We start from the raw sequence: 12,481 nt of genomic DNA on the forward strand, positions 1-12,481 counted from the left end.
GAACGGTTCGCGACTGGTGTGGGCGTGCGACAAGGTTGTGTGATGTCCCCATCTTTGTTCAATATTTATATGGATGGGGTGATGAGAGAAATGAAAACACGAGTAATGGAGAGAGGGATGGCGTTGGTAATGAATGGTGATGGATGAAATATCTCAAATATGTTGTATGCTGATGATCCAGTACTACTTGCAAATACCGGACAAGAACTTGGTATCCATCGTGCCTTGAGAATAAATGTATAAAAGTGTAAAGTGATGGTTATTGAGAGAGAAGGTATTCCCCAGTGCGATGTTACAGTAAATGTCGAGAGACTGGAATAGGTGAGAGAGTTCAAATACCTGGGTACATTGATAGAAAAGAGGGAAATATTTATGCAAAAGTAGTGAAATGTAGAGCGACACATAGAGTAGTGAAATGTAGAGCGAATAGAGTAGTGAAATGTAGAGCGAAGGATAGTAGCTGGTGCAATGAATGTCTTAATAAGAAACAGAGGCTTGAGTGTTGCAGCTGCACGAGGCTTACATGAAGGAGTGTTTGTGCCAACTTTAACATATGGATGTGAAACAATGGTGTGGCATGAAAATGAAAAGTCAGAAGTGAGAGCAGTGAAGATGGGAGTGCTGAGAAAGAATGTAGGCTATGTGGAATGCAGAGAGCGGATACGACACGAAATAATGTGATTCGTGAAAGATGTGGAGTAAGGAAGTCTGTGAACACCAGAATCGAAGAGAGTGTTATGGTACGGTCATGTGGTGGGAATGGATAACAATAGAGTGGTGAAAAAGGTATATCTGTGCGAATTTGAAGGAGATTGGAGGCTAGGTAGGCCAAGGAGAAGATGAAGAGACATGGTGGATGATTGTGTGGGGAAGAGAGGTTCGGAAGTCGGTGAGGCTAGGGAACTGACAGAGATCGAGCTGGCTGGATGAATATTGTGAGAAGTGCGTGATCAGGTATTTGGCATCCCCTTTTTAACGTGACAGCGCCCGGATTGACTCTATCGGATACGTTTAGGTGAAGCTACAGAACGTGGTGAATGTTTTCTGGCGTATCCGATAAAGCCAGGATTCCGTGGGCTTGAATGATGAGTGAATGGAGGCGTGGCCCATTGGATTGGGCAAATCTGGGCTGTCTGGACATTGCTACTCCTCACCCTGCCCTAGGGTGGGAAAGGAGGTCCGGATGATGATGAATGATGATATTTATTATTATTTAATTACAGTTCTACGATGATAGTTCTACAATGTAGGATACTTACTAATCTCGGATAAGAAAAATAACTGGATATGGCTGGAGGCGACCATCATCCACTCACTTGATGTAATACTACCTTTAGTTGACTCTGTACTGCATGAAAATTCCTATAGTCTAGAAAGGCAGTTACTATGTTTTATGGTAACCATATAACCAAATGCACGCCTGGTGGTGTAGTGTGTTAATGGTCTTCGAGCGGATGTAGTTTATAAGGGTTTACCTCCGATAGATGGTTGTGGTTTAATGCTCACATAAAGCCAGTGGGGGCAAAAAAGTGTCAACCCTCTCCTTAAATGCCTGGACCAAATCGCCTGGTTAAACAATAAAGGTTTGAAGCATAAACAAAAACACATACTCGTACTGTACTAATTTGCAGCGGAATATGTATTAATGATCTGATTGATTTACACTTGGACTGCGATGCTATCCAGTGAAATGAATAAAATTGTTCCTTGTTAGTTGGACTACAGTACAAGGTTGTTGTATTCACAAGCAGAAGTTTAGTTGCGACTGCACTGAAAATTTTTCGTGTTCTACTCTCTTGAGTAGAGTAGAATCGTCTGACGTCAGTTTAAACATAATGGAAAATGGGAATCACGGAGCCATATTGTGATGAACACTGTCCCTGGCGGCAACGTAAATGCAAAAAACAATTGCAAATAACCAAACTTATCAGCAATCTATTTAAACAATCAAAGCGGGGGAGAATGCACCACCTCCTTCCATCAACGGGTCCAATGGCCAAATAGTACACTCTGTGACCTTCGCTCAAAATCGCAATACTTCTTTCAAGCCTAACCCTCAAAACTTCCAGCAAGTATGGTTCATATCAGATCAAAACAGTTTGAAATGACTGCCAAATGACTTTAAACTTTGGCCCTTTCCCTGTGACCTTCACGACTGTCCTAAAAATCGGATATCTGTATGTTGTTGTAATCTGAAGCCTTCCAAAAAATTTAGTCTACATCTGATGCAAACTGTTGTAAACTGACGTTGGCATTTGACCTTGAGATCTGATGCATTGTTCCCGAAAGTAATAGATCAACCTGTTAGGTAATGGTCAGTTCACCTACCGAATATGAACAAAAGCAGATCAACACTGATTTATTTTGTTCACACGTAGACACACGGTTCGAACTTTAACCTCTTCTTTTGACCTTTGACTGATCGTTCTCAAGCTTCAATCCTTTTTTTTACACCTGACTGATAAATCTTTCATCCTGTTACCTTGGTCCCTGACCTTTCCCTGTAATGTTAACCTTTGACCTATTATTGTCAAGAACAACGGGCTAATCACTGGCTGACCCCTCCCTCAAATTTGGTTAAAATCGGATCAAAGCTGTTTTATTTATTTTGTTAAACACAAGTATGATTCTAAATTTGACCTTGTTCTGGGATCTTGACCTCTGACTAATTGTTCTCGAATTAAACCATTTGATTCTTCTTATACTTTTACCTCTTCCACTATCATTGGTCAAAAATGGATATATAAATATTTTCTAAGTTCATTTTGCTTGATTAATCTTTGACCTAGTCTTATAACCTTGACCTTTGACCTATTGCTCCTAAAAACGATAGGTTTGCTGTTTGGTTTTCCTTCAACGTTTCCCCAGAGTTTTGTTAAAATAGGATAAAAACAAAATTTTTAAATACCGGACTTTTTTTTAATACACACACACACACACACACACACACACACACACACACACACACATCGATTTAAGCACAATATCCATCCTCGCTTCCTGAGAACGAGTCTAAATACTGTATATCTTTGCTGAGGTTCTTCTCTCTGCCTATAGCCAGGCGAAGTGATCCCGGAAGGTCAAACCGGGTCACTTCCATGTCACACTGTCCTCCGTTGGAAGCCTGTCCTCATACTATCCTCGCTGACATACCTCACCTTCCCATCCCTGCACAGCATCCTCGGCCTCCTCTAGTCTGTATCATAGACATAAACTCTCCCAGTCAGTCTCGAAAACAAACATAAATAGCAGTACTTCACAGCATACTTACATGTAAAAGAACAATAACAATAACAACAACAATAAGAACAACAATAATAATAATAATAATAATAATAATAATAATAATAATAATAATAATAATAAAAATAATAATAATAATAATAATAATAATCCATCCATCCATAATCCAATCCTACATTGCCCCATGAGGAGCGTAAGAGCCCGGAGTTAGGCAGTTGGTCCCGACATTTAAGATGAGAGTGACCAGCCTCACTAATCCCTGAGTGGCATTACATGAGCAATCAACCCCAACCACTCCTTGGATATAAACCTTCACCGGCTCAATCCGATTGGAGCGCAATAATTACACACTAAACCACCAGGCGCCAAAATTTGGTTATATGGTTACCACCCAGCATAGTAAATGGTTTCCTGGTGCACAGGAAACCATTTGGCTTGTCACTCAGTGTAGAGTCACCCACAGGCTGAAGGAAATGGAAACAATGAAGGAAAGAAGGACAGAAGAGAGAGTGTAAAGTCACCTGTAGGCAGAAGGACAAGGAAAGAATGAAGGAAAGAAAGACAGAAGAGAACGGAAGGAAAGAAGGATGGAGAGGAAAGGGCAGACACCCGAGAGCAGCACTACATCGAGTGAGTGAATGGTGAGCGTCCCCACCTACCACAAATAATAATAATAGTAATAATGACATTGTAGTCGTTCTTACAATAATTATCCTTCTGGGCCGTATATATATATTATGGATAAATATATAGATAGATATACTGAATATATATATATATATATATATATATATATATATATATATATATATATATATATATATATATATATATATATATATATATATATATATATACCTGTATTTCTTTCTAAGTAAACTTCAAAGCCAAGGAACATATTGATAATAACTGAGGGTAAATGAAAATGTGCTGTACAACTTCATATTCACTGGCTCTCTTTGGGCTACACAAATGATAATCTGGTATACTTTTCTGACAAAGGAGTTGGAAGTAAGAGTAGAGCCACTTGGAAGAGTCTGCCGATAATTATCTGCCAGCACTTATTTCTGCTTCCCTTATTTCTCATTTTTCCCTAAATGACAGATTATCTAATCTCATTACTGTCTTGCTCTGTGTTTTTATTGCTGTCACATAAAATACTTCATCGAACACCTACCATTGCCACAGTCAGCAAAAGTGTGTTGGCAAACCTATGCTCATAGCTGTACAACGGTATGTTGCTTAAGTAAAGATATTACTGCCCACTTCATCGTTCATCGGTCATTTTAAAAGGCTCCAACATGCTTGCATGCGTTGGCCTTGGTCACCTAATGGCTGTTCTCCATTCCGCTCGATCTCTGGCAGCTTCCCTATTCAGTCCCTAATCCCTGGGGTCACACTCAATGACCTCGTCCCAGGTCTTTTTCGGTCTGCCTCACGCATCTCAACCCCTAACATTAACACTTCTCACTTTCTGCACCCAAATATCATCCTCCATCCTTTCCACACGCCCAAACCATCTCAGTCTACCTTCCCTCATCACAACACCAATACACTCCAGTCCCATCCTACCCCTCAACTCTTCCAACGTAAACCTAACCCCCCTCTCCCCCGGGATTCACACTCAGGGACGCACTGCACACCCATCTAATCATTGTCATTTCTGTACGTTTGAGCCTGCGAATATCCTCTTCCTTTACTGCCCAGGTCTCACTACCATGCAGCATTACACCCCTAACACATGCTGCACACAAATATCCCCTAGCATGGAGGGATAGTCCTCTCAATGTCAGGAGAGGCAACAGCTCCCTGAACTTCTTCCAGCCACTCCTCATTCTAGCCACAGAGCTAGCTCCAGCCCCACCTCCAGCACATAACATGTCTCCCAAATAGCAAAACGCTTCCACACTCTAAACAGACTCACCAGCAAGTTCAATCCTTTCATGCCTGACAATCTCCACCTGCTCTCCCCGACACACCGCACACATGAAATCAGCATTATCTCTTAGTCTACCTTTAATACCACTACATCTCTTATGCAGCCACTTATTACACATGATGGAATTACTTCCCATGCCCTTGTGGCAAATCGCACATGGCCACTCTCCTTCTTCTTTGACAATACTGCCACCAGTTTTATCTACATTTACTCTTAAGCCCTTGTGCTCCATACCATCTCTCCACTTCCTAATTCTTTCCTCCACCTCCTTTTCATTCTGTGAAATCAACACCAAATCGTCAGCATACAGCATCTCCCACGGGAGTCCATTTCTGAAGTCACGTGAGAGGGCTTCACGTACCACGATAAACAACAAGGGACACAAAACTGACCGCTGGTGCACACCAACATTCACGGAAAACTCATCGCTGAAATCTCCATTCACCTTTACCTGAGTGCGAGCAAACACATACATGGCCATAACCACCCTAACCAGCCACTCCTCGATCTTTCTCATTGTCCACTTCACCACTTCTCTAGGGACTGTCAAAGGCCTTCTCCAAATCAACAAAAACAAAGTAGTTCCCATTTCTTTCCTATATATTTTTTCTATATATTTTCTGTGTCCAGTGTGTACATTTATCAAGACATTAATTGTCGCAGTATTGGTCAATCTTGAGGCATAACCGTGAGTTTCCTTGGTGGATTATCAGTCTTTCTAATAACTTCTTCAGCAATTTATTTGGCATACCCGGTACTAAAGAATACGTTTCTCCTAAGCGTAATTGTAAGTTGTTTTATATCGACATACATTGCATAAGCAGCAGAAAAGAGAATATAATGTGTCACAAGCAAAATTAGCATTACTGCGTTCATTTTAACCTGACAAAACTCTTTAAACCCTTTCACCATAGCTGATGGCCATGAAGTAGTCAGATTGGAGGTTCTGTTTGACTAGAAACCAAGGATACTCCTCCCAGCTTCATTTATGAGGTTCTTTGAATTTCATGCAGCCACGACTTGGAATTCAAGTTGTGGGAATGACCCAGTTCCGACCAGTGAAAACAAACTTACTAAAGACGTGACATTAGAAAACCTCCTCGCCGTTGAGAAATTCTTGTGCTCATTTCCTTGTCAACCTTTACGGCTTTCTAACACCTAGTTCTTGACGATGTATTAATTTTCTCAGTGTTCTCCAGTATGCTATTTTTTTCCGTTCAGTGTACTTTTTGGTAAAAATAAAAAACATGTTAATGTGGATGTCATTGAAAGTACTGAAATATTACTTTGAAAAGATTTGACTGTGTAGACACGATGGAGAATTAAAAACTGACTAGAAGAATGTATATCGGTGAGGGAAAGGTTGGGAGTAGAAGGGAGACAACAAGGATGGGATGGAGGGGTGGAGTGGAGAGATATATGAAAGAGGAATGGTTGAGATGGAGAGAAAGCAGCCAAATGGCAGAGGACAGGGCAACGAGGAGGGGATTTGTTCGTCACCACCCATTACAGAATTTTGACGTCTGGCAATAGATGTATACATAGTATTAAAGTACCATCCCAAACAATACACGGGTAACGAATAGTGACCAGAGAAATTTTGTAACCAATGAGAATACAAACCCTAAAGATGAAAACGAGAACAGAGGAGCTCCAGGCAGAAGACCAGGAAGCCCACGGCTCCACCACCAGCCAGGACAGCAAACATACCCTTGGGAGTGGAATACCAGATATGAAGTTGCGGTTAACTATTCTGTTATTGTTTACTTCCTGTCTCCTGATAATACCATTTAGCTTAGAAGACACACACACACACACACACACACACACACACACACACACACACACACATATATATATATATATATATATATATATATATATATATATATATATATATATATATATATATATATATATGTGTGTGTGTGTGTGTGTGTGTGTGTGTGTGTGTGTATTTTTCTTGGAAACACAGGTTCTACATATGGCTTTCCTACTTTAGTGCTCTCTTATGCTTACTAATATGATCATCATTATCGCCATCATGATCATCATGGCCTTCTTTTTTTTTTCTTTTTTTAATCAAAAGGTAGGGTGATGTAAGATTCGGAAACCTGGAAAGTGGAAGTATGAAACTGGTAGAAATATCAATACCAGGGACTGCAAATCAGGCCAGAAAATAACTGACACATCATTCCAGCTTTCAGAAAGAGACATCCTCAGGGCCAGTGGGTTAGTAATCCCGGTACACGTTTGGGATCCAAACCACTGAGTTCAGTATTCGACGCTATTAACTCGGCTAGACCTCTTGTAAATCTGATACAGGACTGGTTTTGATATACTAGGAGGCAACTATTGGTCATTACTGATTAAGAGGAAGTCTTTTTCACTAATAGAAACTATAATAGTTTTATAAAGTCTTTTTGGTCATTTTGAATTCAGACATCTTGAATTCAATAATTCTCTCTCTCTCTCTCTCTCTCTCTCTCTAAGTACAATTGGTGCCTTACCCAAATGTTGGTTATCCCGAGTGAAGAATTGATGACAACTTTCCTCGATACATTGGAGCAGGAGGTGCTGTTGGGGGAATACGTCTGTGTCCAGTAGTTCGTCAGTCCAGCTTCCACCATCGCCTGTATCCTGTTTCACATGGGTTGATGTGTCTTAAACACCTGTTACTGACCTCTTCAGTCTGATTATGTATTCTCCAGGATGTTTCCGGTTTCAAACCAGATTTGTTTTTTACATGATAGGAATCTACAGAAATGACAGGGTTCTATTAATGTTGCATCTGTCCCTCCGCCCCCCCCCCAAAAAAAAAAAAAAAATCATTTAGGCTACGTATAATTTTTTAAATACAGGGGGACTGAACTAAATCATGCTTTGACAGAGTGAAGGAGTTAATACAGCATTGTACTGTTTGGATGCACAGTTATAGATAATTATTTTCATAATGGTAGAATGATGAGCATGTTGGCAGAAAATTTAGACCAGTCGTTCCCAACTTGTGGGCTGAAGCCCACTGGTGGTCCGCGGAAGCCCTTTAGCTGGACTGCCGCCATTTCAAAATAATTTTCTTTTTTCTTATACGATTCCTCCACCCCACGTGGATGTAGCGGGACTTGAGCCACTGAGGTTAATACGGCTGCGGTGAAACCCTAGTGCACTGTGCCACGAGGAGCCCTTATATTTTATAATAAACTTATGTTTTATAATATTTATACATCTGAAAATAAAAGAAGATAATAATTAAAATAATTTTCTTTTGATCTTGAGAAAAACCTTGGGCTTATCTAGTGATTTTCCAAAATTTTGAGGGACAACACTGGTGCAAGTGACTATCTGGCATCATCATCCGGTTGCCACCAAGTAATAGCAGAGAAATGCGCATTTGTTTTCATCCTCCCCATCATTGAAAACTTTGAAAGTTTAATAGGTGGCTTGCATCAGGTATGTTTAAAAGAGAAAGGACTGATGATGGTGCATCCACAAGTACAGCCTCATAATTAACAGAAGAAACATTGAAATGACAGATTCAGAGAAAGTACAACAGTGATTACCCAGAAATGGGATTTATTTGTGTTGGCACTGAAGATGTGCCTTTACCATAATGCTTGAAGTGTTTTGAGGTTTCGTCAAATGAAGCCTTAAAACCAAACAAACTTCGCTGTCACCCTGAGACCAAACATGAGGCATACATGTCCCAACCACTTGAATTCTTTGAAAATAAACTCCAGCAATATATGGGCAAGAAGAAAGTTACGGAGAGCATCTATACGCGTACTGATAATGCAAAAGCAGTGAAGGCTTCCTATCGGGCAGCACAACTCACAACAAAGGCTGGGAAGCCATACACAACTGGAGAAGAATTGATTTTGCCCGAGGCAAAAGAAATGGCAGAAGCGATGCTAAGCGAAAAAGCCTGCAAGCAAATATGTCTGATTTCACCATCAGATAACACAGTTAAACGTAGAATAGCCAGTGATGTGTCTAAACAGTTGATAACCAAAATAAGAGCGAATACTTTACGCCTTGTAACTGGATGAACCTCTGGATATAGCCAACCTTTCAAACTTGCTTGCCTACTTATGGTATGAATACTGTACTAGGGAGAAATACAAGAAGACTTTCGCTTTCGTAAATCTTTGCCCACGCATTCTACTGCTGAGGCTACTTTAGACATTCTGAAAGCTTTTATTGTTTCAAACAAGACAGACTGGGAGAAATGTGTGAAAGTGAGTACCAACGGAGCTCGTTCGATGCTGGGCCAAGACAGTGGAGTTGTCACATGTGTGAAAGCAGTAGCTTCTCAAGTAACACCTGTTCACTGCAGCATACACAGAGAAGCATTAGTTACCAAAAATAATGTCAGCAGTCCTGAAAACTGTTTTAAATGAAGCTGTGAGGGCAGCCAACAGCATTAAGAGCAGCCCGTTGCAGTCAGAGTTATTCTGTTTTGTGCGAGGAGATGGGCAGTACTCCCAGTCTTGCACTATACACCTATGTACTGTGGCTCTCACAGGACAAGGTACTCGTGCATCTGTTTGAAATGCTTGATGAGGTAAGATTTTTTCTCTTTGATTCGAGTTCTCAACTGGTATCCCGCTTTACTGACAATGAGTGGCTTTCTAAGCTGGCTTACGTGAGTAGTATGTTCAGTCTCAAATGGATTGAATCTCTCCCCTCAAGGTAAAACAACAACAATTTTTCAAGTCCATAGTAAAATAGGAGCTATAAAGAAGCTCGAATTATGGGCTAAGTGAATTGACATGGGAAACTTTGACCCATTTGAAAATTAGTCAAGTTTTCTGACTCAGGGAGAGAGACAGCTTTTTCTCACTGTGATCAGTGATTTCAAAGAACACCTTCACACTCTGGGGACCAAACTGATCAAATATGTCCCTGTCCCTGATGTGCAGAATAGCTGGATTGAAAACTCTTTCACCAACCACAGCAACGATGCTCTCGCAGGGCTGAGCACAGAAGAGGAAGACAGCCATCCGAATCTATCATGTTATAATGATTTAAAGCAAATACTCTCACAGGAAAGTTTAACAGGCTTCTGGCTTCACGTTTTATCTGTGTACCCCGACCTGTCTGGCAGAGCACTGGGGCATTTAATCCTTCCCCACAACCTACCTCTATGGAACTAGATTTTCTCAGGTGTGAAGACCAAATAAAGAAATAACCTGAGTGTTGAATCCGATCTCCGCCTCAGACTGTCTACACTGCGGCTTGACATTGATCATTTGATGTCTGACATGCAACACCACCCCTTGCATTAGGTAAAAAGACCAGTTTGTGTATATATAATACTGAGTGCAGATTTCTATGCCACTTTCTCCCCCTGTCTGTCCAGTAATATACTGTACAAATAGCAATAAGGCGTGAGTGTTTTGCTTTCTTTGTATTATTGTACTTTAACTGAGATTACTGCAACTTTCAAGTGGTGGCGTGTTTGGTGGGACATAAAGAATTTAGAGCTATTCACTTGGACCAAATGGCGAAAAAGGTTGGGAACCACAGATTTAGGTGAATGAACACACACACACACACACACCAGAGGCAGCACGTCTGTCACCTCGCTCTGGCCACCCTTCGCCACACCTAAATAGTATTTTTATATGAGTCAAGCTGTGTACTAGGTTAAACTAAATGATGTTCTAATATATTAGAGCAAGGATAACCAAATGTGTTGTCAAAAAAATAGAATACATCCAATAGCGCATCATCTGCTGGGTGTCGTCTGTCACCAGGCGGGTAGCAAGGAGATGCAAACTTGTAAGTAGAAGTGATCTTTCTAAATGAAATACCACAAGATGAGTTCCATCTTTAGTAAAGCGAATATGGAAGAAGTTAAGAATAGGGATAAAGGTAGAAAACAGGATGATGATTTCTACTAAGAACTGGTTGAAATGGAAACAATAAATTAGTACAGAAAGTGAATAAACTGCAGAAATCTTTTGAAAGGTGAATAGATGAAATTAAGAAGTACTTACGCATGCAGAAGAAAGAAAATGAAAAATTAGGAAAGGAATTAAACAAAAACAGACACAATAGATGAGCTGTCAGTTGAGGTGGGCTCACTGAGAAGGAAGATTAGTAAAATGGTAAAGTATTATGAAGGAGTTCAAAAACGATACAGAGACAAGTAGGCAAGCAAGCATTCTGATAGACCAAAGCAGTGATACTGAAGAGAAGATAACCCAGTTGAAAGAAATGATGCAAAGTTACAAAGATGATGTAGAAACTAAGTATGCTGTAATGATGAAAATAAGGAAAGACTTGAAACAAAAGTCTAAGAAAAAAGCATTAGAAAGGAAGTGAAAGAAATAATCAAAAGCAACCCCAAATTGGTCAAAGATCCAGAAGATATCAACAAATCTATTGTATTCACTGGTATACATGACGAAGAAATAAGAAACTAAATTGCGAGAGACAAAAAGGAGATGGCAAATATAGTGAACATATTGAAGGAAGTACCTGATATGTGTTAAAGACATAAAGGAATATTAAAGACAAGGGAAATATGAAGGAAATAAGACAAGGCCTTTGGAAGTAACCTTCCAGAGTGTGAACACTGAAGGAAATACAAAAATGCACACAAACTCATGGAAAAACAGTATTTTAAAAAGTATGAATAAAAAGATGCCTAACTCAAAATGGATTGGGAATACTAAAGAAGAATAAGGGATAAAAAAATAAGAACGAGAAAAGATAAGAGGAAGGAAAGAGTAAATTTTTACAAAGTAACTGGATTCCATGTACGAAAGTGGTATATAACAAACAGGGACTTAAAGCATGGAAGGTAGTAGACTCAAGCTATGGCAAGTATGTGAACAAGATGATTAAGTTGATGTACTCAGATGCAGATGGAATGGTGTTTAAATTATTAGAGATGAAAGACTATACCAAGTAAAATGAACCACATATTATTTGCCTAACTAAAACAAAATTAACACTGAAGATATCAAACGATACCCTAAACTTAGAGGAGTACAACATATGGAGAAAAGACAGAAATTTAAGAAAAGAAGGAGGAATTATAATCTTAACAAAGAAAAATCTACAAGTCAAATAAATAGAACTAGATATACCTTCACAAGTAGAACTGATTGCTTTAGAGATTAACACCTCTGAAGTGAACGTAAAGCTAACACTTGGGAATGAGGCGAGTATGAAGACCTGGCAGAAAGTACAATTCAGAGTTTAAGAACATTACTACACAGAATGGAAGAGAAATCTGAAAGAATTATATTTATAGTACAAATATAAATTGGAATACTCTAGATGTATGAA

This window comes from Coenobita brevimanus, chromosome 58 (genome assembly GCF_032717465.1).
Source record: "Coenobita brevimanus isolate Jiangsu-jjx chromosome 58, ASM3271746v2, whole genome shotgun sequence".
Lineage (NCBI taxonomy): Eukaryota > Metazoa > Arthropoda > Malacostraca > Decapoda > Coenobitidae > Coenobita > Coenobita brevimanus.